The sequence below is a fragment of the Apodemus sylvaticus genome, chromosome 7 (genome assembly GCF_947179515.1).
Source record: "Apodemus sylvaticus chromosome 7, mApoSyl1.1, whole genome shotgun sequence".
Lineage (NCBI taxonomy): Eukaryota > Metazoa > Chordata > Mammalia > Rodentia > Muridae > Apodemus > Apodemus sylvaticus.
The window spans coordinates 65,207,746-65,216,437 of NC_067478.1; positions in this window are offsets into that span (position 1 = coordinate 65,207,746).

Sequence of the window (8,692 nt, forward strand, 5' to 3'; positions counted from 1 at the left end):
AATTTGGGGACAGGTGACAGTAGGGGCAGGGGCTACAGACTCTGAGGAGACTGTGGGAGAAGACTTGACAGGAACAGAGTATGAGATTTGAATCCCCAGGAGGAAAGACTCTTGTAGAGTGGAAATCCAAGTGATGTGTCACCTGTAGTTACATAAGAAGTAGGAAATGTCGCCAGAGAACCAAAGATGTGGGCTCAGAGCTGTCATCCCAAGCTGCTGAAGGCCTGCTCCCATTTCCTGCTGCTTATAGAGTACAACACTATGGGAAAGATTATTGCATAAAAAGAGATCTTGCCGCGTAGGATAATTTCCATCTCTCCAGTTAGCAATTAGTGTTACAGTGAAGACATGGCCCCTCAGATCAGTGTTACTGTAAAGACATGGACCCTCAGGTCAGTGTTACAGTGAAAACATAGCTTCTGCACAGAGACAAGCCCAGTCTCCTCAGGAAACTGTTCTGGTCAGGACACTACTGTGGCATCCTTTGCCAAGCCTAAGGAAAGTAGAAAGTGCAACCTGCAAGATTGCTCATTCATACTGAAGATTTGCTTGTCTGTTTTCAAGACAGGGTCTCACTATGTAGCTCTGGCTATCCTGGAACTAGCTCTGTAGACCAGGTTAGCCTTGAACCCACAGAGCTCCAGCTGCCGCTGCCTCCCGAGTGCTGGGACTGAAGGTGTGCACCACTGCCACTCAGCTTCACGGTGAAGACTTTAAGGGTGAAACCTACTAGTCACCAGATTCTGGACCCAAAGGCTGCATGGAGTGGCATGAGTCACCAGGAAGGACATGTAGACAGGCATTGTCTTAGGGTCACTGTTGCTGTGAGGAAACCCCATGACCAAAAGCAACTTGGGGAGAAATGAACTTGTTTTCCTCACAGTTCTGTATACAGTTTATCATCAAAAGTGTGAGGGCAGGAACCCCGAGGCAGGAGCTGACACAGAGACCATGGAGGGATGCTGCTCGCTGGACTGCTCACCCTGGCTTGCCTAGCCTGCCTTTTTATAGAAGCCAGGACCACCAGCTCAGGGAGTTTCACCAATCACAGGCTGGGACCTCCCCTTGAATTAAGAAAATGCCCTCTAACTGGATCTGATGAAAGCATTGTCTCAATTGGCACTCTCCTTTCCGATAACTCTAGCTTGTGTCAACGTGACATGCAACTAGCCAGCACAGGTATGCATTGTCAGAGAATTCTAAGAAAGGAAAAGCTCGTGGCCAAGAACAAGAAGGTTGGCTTGAATTCTGTTTCTGTCACGTATAGGCCCTGTGGCATTGGATAGAGACATCTTTTCTCTTAGTTTTTACAACATTCAAATGGCTGGTCACAGGAGCCACTAAGACAGGTATATGGGTCACTGTATGTAAAAACATAGAACAATGTCCAACAAAGACTGACAAGTCATAGTTGTGTTATTTGAGGATGCGGCAGGAAAAGACCATGCGTTGGTTGGCTTTGGTTTTTCAAAGACTACTTTTAATATGGGTTCCTAAATGCTTTAACCTCCTTTCTAGCCCACCACCCACCAGAGGTAGTGGAAAAGAAAGGATGGGGGAGGGGAAGTGGGCCTGTTTAGCAATTGCTCTTTGAAGCAAATCCCATCTGCATTATTAGGAAATCAGCAGTTCAATTCATCTGTGGCAGCTTATTCAACTCACAAACACTATACAAATATACCAGCAGTCCAGTTCGGTAGTGTCAGGATAGCAAATCAGCAGCAGTAGCACGACCTAACAGAGACAGCCAGGCCTCAACAGAATCAGCAGGAGTCAGCAGGAGGGACTAGGACCACGAGGGACACCAGGAGAAGTTCTCAGCTCTGCTTTTCACATCAAAGTGGAGATCAAGAAGTGTTGCAAAGCTAGCTATGTAAGCCAGCCCTGTCACTGTCCCTGGAGTCCTATTTATACTCCTCCAAACATCACGTGCTCCGCATGGGTCTCGTCTCACCATGCGTCTTGCCTAAGCACGTGAGTCTGTCTTAGCAAAACTCCACGTGAAGCTGTATCAGCAGACATCACTCTGCCAATCAACCAGAATCCTCAGAAGCAGCAAGAGGGCACAGGAACCTCTTGAGAAGTTTTTGGTGTGTTTATCTCTGTGGAGTCACGGTAACCAGAGCTCAGCAATGCTATGTAAGATGAACCAATGCAGGTGTGTCGTTAGTGAGAATCCTTCCTCAGAGTCCTTCCACCTGCTGGCTTTAGCAGACCATCCTTTCACCTGTGTCTGCTTCATGGAAACACTTCTTCACATGTTTGCCCCAGCAAAACACCATCGGACACAACTGAGTTCCCAAAGAACCCTTAAGTTTCCACTTAATGTATATCTTTATTTGTGTGTGTGTGTGTGTGTGTGTGTGTGTGTGTGTGTGTGTATGTGTTTTGGAGGGGCAAGAAAGAGTGTGCATGTGGGAGGTCAGAACAACTTCTGGGAGTCTCGTCTTCTCCTTTTACCAGGGACAAAACTCAAGTCCTCTGGGTCGACCACAAGCACTTTATCCTGCCGCTCCCTGGCCTCCCTGGCTCTGAGCCCTCTATTTGAAATAATCACTTGAGCAGCAAGTGGAACTGGAGCATCACTGTGTGGTCACCTGAGGCTCCCGGAAAAAGAGCAGTAACCCAGGGGGAAGTGTGTTAGCAGCTTCTAGAGCCTTTTCATTTGTAAGCGGTCAACAAGTGACAGCTGAGAAGACTGATTGAGGACACTTGCAATCTGAGCTGGAAGAAGTCTTGTATAAGATTATCCAATATAAGCACATTTGTAAGGAAAAAAAAAACCTGTGGAAGGAGGCATTGTGGCTCCCAGGGGGCTGAGCACCAAGTGGCACAATCGGACTTCCTCTCTCATGGTCATCCTGGGCAAGGACTGTGTCATAGTAGCTACCACATGCTATGAGCGAGAGATAATGATAATAATAAAATAATAATAATGAAGACGGATTGTTCTCATTTCATTTCTGTTGCTGTGGTAAAATACTCTGACAAATGTAACTTAGAGGTCAAAGAGATTTATTTTAGGTTACAATTCCAGGTTCCAGTCCATCATAGTGGGGAAGTCAAGGCAGGACTTCAAACAGCCAGTCACTTCAGTGCCACTGACAAGAACAGAATAAAATGAGTGTGCGCGTGCGCGCTTGTTTGTTGTTAGTGGTCAGCTCCATTTCTCCAATCTCGTAAACGCAGGACCCGTGCCTAGGGAATGATGCCGCCCACGCTGGGCTGCGTCTTCCCATGTCAATTAACTTAGCTAAGAAATCTCTCACAGGCATGCATACAGGCAACCCAATGTAGACAACGGCTCATTGGAATTCTCAGACAGCTAGCATGACTTTCTTTGGATGTATGTGCATGCTTGTGTTTGTAAACTTATGTCTGTGGGTGTGCATGTATGTGCGTGTGGAGGTTCAAGGACAACACAGGGTGTCGCTCCATAAGCACCTTCCTTTTGATTTGACCCGGAGTTTCACCAAATAGGCCAGGCTAGCTGGTGAGTAAACTCCAGGCATCCTCCTGTCTCTGCCTCTCATCTTGTCATTGCGGAGATAATCTGATCTCAGGTCCTCAAGACAAGTGACTCACTGACAGAGGTATCTCCCTCAGCCCCTACATGCCTTACCAGACTATGTCATCTACTAATGGCCAACCAATCAATCTGCTGGCTAGCAGTACCATTTGACCCCAAACTGGGTTCCTATGAACAGGTAAACAGGTTGGCTCCCTTTGAGGGGGATTTAAGGCAGGGTTAGTGACTGACACAGTCATAGGCTAGAACGTAAACTGGGGATTGCATTAAAACTGCATTTGTATTTTTATCAGTCAAGGAAAGAGACAAGAGTCATGAATTGTAAGACATGAACTGAAAGAATTATAAGACACACAAAGGATTGTAGGACAGCCTGAAGTTGGGGAGGGGCCAGAAAGTCAAGGGGGTTCCCAGAAACTCACAGGGTTTCACCCAAGATGATCACTGAGTCCCATTGCATGACAGTGGCTTAAACACACTTTAAGATGAAGTTGGCATCTCTTGGGGAATGACCCACAGGAGGGATGAAGGACAGGGTTGAAGTGATCAAGAGAGAGAATGAGAGAGAGGCACAGGTGGGGATGAAGGGGGGGGAGCACATTCTGACTCCAGAACAGGAAGCTAGGTTAGCAGGTTTTTAAGCAGTCTGAACAGGAACAGGACAGAGCTAGCAGACACAGGTGGCTGGGACCAGACAGCAGACAGATGATTTTGTTTAGAGAGAGGCTTAGTGTGACTGGCACTAGGTCCTAGGATGAATGGGGGACTGATACAGCAGCCCAGATTTGGGGTTTGCATCTTGCTCCATTCCTTCCCAAGATCCCTGGCCACTCATTGAGATGATGAATTCCAAGGATGCTGCACGTGGAAAGAATACAGGCTTTGAGGACACTACTCAAAGGCCCTGTGCCTGCGACCTTTCACCCCTAACCTCCTGCAGCCTTGCTTCCCTATGCTCAAGGTAGATGATCTATACCACACCAGACGGTGCTGAGGATTTAACAAGGATACTTGACATGTTTTGTGAGAAGAAAAAGAAGTTTCAGGGATTAGGGATGAGACTTGACTATCAGGGCACAGGCCTAGTATGCATGCAGTCCTAGGTTTCAGGAGCAGCGTGCCATAGACCCAGTGTGATGACACATCCTATATCCAAGCACTCAGGAGGTGGAGGCAGGAGGATCAGAACTCAGGGTCGTTTTCAGCTGTGTAACAAGTTCGAGGCCAGCCTGGGTTACTTGGGACCCTGTTTCAATAACAACAACAGAAACAAAAATGAACGTGCTGTTGCCGCCTGCCTCCTTTGCACTTGGGCTTCAAATCCTGATCATTAAACAGACGAAGAGTAGCATAGACATTGTAGACATTGGCCAGTGGCCTTTCCCAAGGACCTTGGGACTATAAATGGTCTCACTAGGAGATGTGAGGAACAGAGAGCTCCTGGGCCAAACAGGTCTCCTCCCCAACCACCCACCCGGCAAGGCAATGTGACAGGCCAAGTCCATGGTGGTGGCCCCCCTCCCTTTTGCAGGGCTCCAATAGTCCCCAAGGGCCTTTCCATCCCATGCCCCATCTTCCCATTGCCTGCAGCTATCAGAGTCATGCCCCAGTGGGAGTGTACAGTTTCTAAACCTTTCAAACCTCCCTGTGAGCAATGAGCTCCCATTCTGGCACACAGCAGAGCATGCCAGAAAATGCAGGCCAATCTCACTGAATGATAGACATAGAACATATGAACACGGTTTACCACAAATCATAAAATTTCTTGTGTGCATCTGTGTGTGTGCAGTATGTGTGTCAGCCTGGTATCTGTGTGTATAAGTCAGAGAGATTAAGAGCAGGTGTCTCCCTCAATCTCTCTCTGCCTTACTCTTTGAGACAGAGCATCTCACCGAGCCTGCAGCTCATTAGTTTGGCTAGACTTGCTGGTCAGCAAACCCTGGGGCCTCCTGTCCCCGCCTCCCAGCACTGGCACTGCAGGCGTGCGCCATAGCTCCTGGCTTTTCACACGGGTGCTGGGGTGGCGTGGCGAGCACTTTACCAACTGAGCCATCTCCCAAGCCCCACGACATTTCTTGTAAAAAGGTTATAGAACCATAATTAGAGAAATAAAGATGAAAATACTGACCACAAGTTCACAGGCCCAAAAGATTGGTACTAACAAAGGCAACAGTCTTCTGGTTACCATAGAGATAACGCACTACCTATTCAGTCTCTTAGAGGGTGTCTGGCAAGTACAAGGAAACCTTTTCTCAAAATGATGGAAAAGACTGTAGGGTTTTTTTGGGGGGGCGGGGGGAACAGAACAAATTTAGTCTACCAGATTTCACAACATATTATGGAGCAGCAATGATCCAAACCGTATGGTAACGGAGAATAGTGATCAGAAGATGTCCAAACCACGTCAGTGTATAGTGACACTGGAGGTAAACTAACCATAGGGAAAGTGATGGCTATGGACTAAATGTTTTGGAAATAGTTGTTATGCTGAGAAAAGTTACACCCTGTAGCATTTTTTTTCTGCAGCATGTCTGGGAAGTGAAACATAAGAACAAACAAGTAAACAAGCAAACAGAAAGGCTGGGATGTCAAGATGCCTCTGAGGTTAGGAGCACCGGCTGCTCTTTCAGAAGATCCGGGCTCAGTTCTCCCCTGACATGGCAGCTCTCGATTACCTGCACTTCAGTTCCAGGAGATCTGATGCCCTCCGCTGGCATCCTTGGGTACCAGGCACTCATGGGAGTGTACACACAAGCATGCAGACAGATAAATACTCAGGCACAAAATAAACCTTTTCTTTTTTAAGTCGAAAAAACAAGATGGAGCATGATTGAGAAAGACCCTAGATACTGACTTCTGGCCTCCACAAGTACATCTACAGGTGCGTGCACACACAAACACATAGGCATAGATAGCCACGTGTGCACACACACAAATCAAAACCTTTTGTTGGAGAAAACAGCAGGACCACAAGAGGGAGATAACAGCGTGGAAGGGCTAACAAACCGCTGGAACTTTGAAAGCGTATTAATCCTGTGCTTTTTATTTTTTAACTAAAAGCTAAAATCGGCATCCAGATTCCACTCAGTAGACAGTGAAGCCGAACAGACAGTTTACACGGAAGTACAGATGGGAAATGAAAACATGAAAATGTATGGAGCTCACCAGAAATGACAGAACTGCAAACCAACAGACCGTGGCAGGTAGATGCTTGCATGTGGAGATTTCACTGGTGGAAGTGTATACGGTGATTCGGCACCATCAAAACAGGAGAGTGTGGAGAACTCAGAAGGACCCTGAGCGGGGCTGATGGTTGAGTACACCCTTTCCAGGCCGGGCTGCTTCCAGGTCCATAGGCAAGGGCTTCATCTCTTTCTTCTGTTTTAGTTTGGTTATGTGTAAAATGAGGCTTAAAGGAGCTGATGGGACGTGCTCACACACATGTACACATGTGCATCTGCCCACCTGCACATGTGCACACACAAATCACACTGGGTTACTGCTGGGCTTGGGAAGTCTTCACCTTTTCTGCCCGCTAACGGTAAATGAGTATATGGACAGACTTGGGAACCCAAAGTGCCGTTCATTCAGTAAGTATTCACTGATTACCTGCTCCTGGGGCCGTGGAGCTAGCTACATGTGATGGTGCTTAGCAATCCTGGATTCTGGTGTCTTTCATCCAAAGAAGGAAAAGATCTGAACTGTAGCAGTGATGAGCTAAGTATGACATGAAGGATACCCATGAAACACCAAAGAACGGCCTTGCACAAGTCCTTAGTGCACAGTAGGCTCCTCCCACTGGAGCTTGGCTCCATGGCAGAGATTTTCTCAGCTGCCCTCTTGTTCCATCCAATTCAAACATTTGAGGTCCTCAAGACCTGCTTGTGCCACTATCCTGTAGAGGATACAAAATAAATTAACACTGAAGACCTATAAAGTGTGTGTGTGTGTGTGTGTGTGTGTGTGTGTGCCTGTAGGAAGTCAGTGTCTTTCTCTTTTATACCCCCTGCTCCTTTTTATAAAGATGGGGTCTCTCACTGAGCCTGGGCTTGCTCTCATGGCTAAGCTGGCTGGCCAGGAAGCCCCTTTATCTATTCCCCTTCCATCAAGCCCTTGGGTTACAGATGACTGTTGCTATGTCAGGTTTTTGTTGGTGTTGTAGATCCACTCTCAGGTCCCTAAGCACAGAAAGCACTTTCCCCACTGAGCCATTTCCTCAGCCCCTAAATGTGGTGTTTTATGACATATTTACAAAATATACACAGTTGCTTGTCTTTGCAATTCTTTTTGGCTTATTTGGTTTACTGGTTTGTTGTTCAATGCTGGCCTTTATGATGGCTTAGCTAGTCTAATGCATAATCTTACTTTGCTGCCAAATCTTTTCACACAGGGGACAGTACCACCTCTCCACATTCCAAATGACTTCTTCCTTGTAAGAATATTTCTGTTTAGTGGGTAACAAGGATTCCTGGGGTCCAAATCTAGTACAGAATGGGCACTCCATAGTTAATTATGGAAGGAAAGAAAGGATGGGTGTGTGCTGACTCACAATGGAGGAGTTCAGCTGCTTGGGGAGGATGAAGATGAGGCCATCCTGACAGGAATACATTTAAGCTACAGAAACACCTGTGTCCCTCTCTTTGGCCATCAGACTATCAAAACAATGGTTCCCAAGGAATTGAATCTTCCCTAGTATTATATAGTGGGAGCAGGAAAATGCTGAAACCAACCAAGGCAGATTTTTTCTCTAGGAAGAGACTTCCCATTGCCCTGACCACTTCTTAGCCCACCTTACAGAAAAGCCCACGAAGGATGGTGGGATTTACTCACATTGACCATGACGGCTTAGCCATGCGTACCTCTCGCCATCTATGTAAACCTAAACCTCATGTCAGGCCCCCAGGGACCACTTGTGTGGTCCACCAGCTTCCTTGTTCCTCCTCCCAATGTGGCCACATGAGTAAATCCCCATTTCTCCTTTTCACTATTACCTGTCTGTTGAATACTGTGGATGGGTGGCTGAGCTTGCCTTGTTAGGTCTGCCAAAGCCCTGGCTCTGATGCTAGTAACTCCAGTAACCAAGAGACAAAGTCAAACTGGCCCCAGACCACAGAGCACATGCAGCGTGGAGACTCGCAGCAGTTAGCAGGTAGACAGCACAGG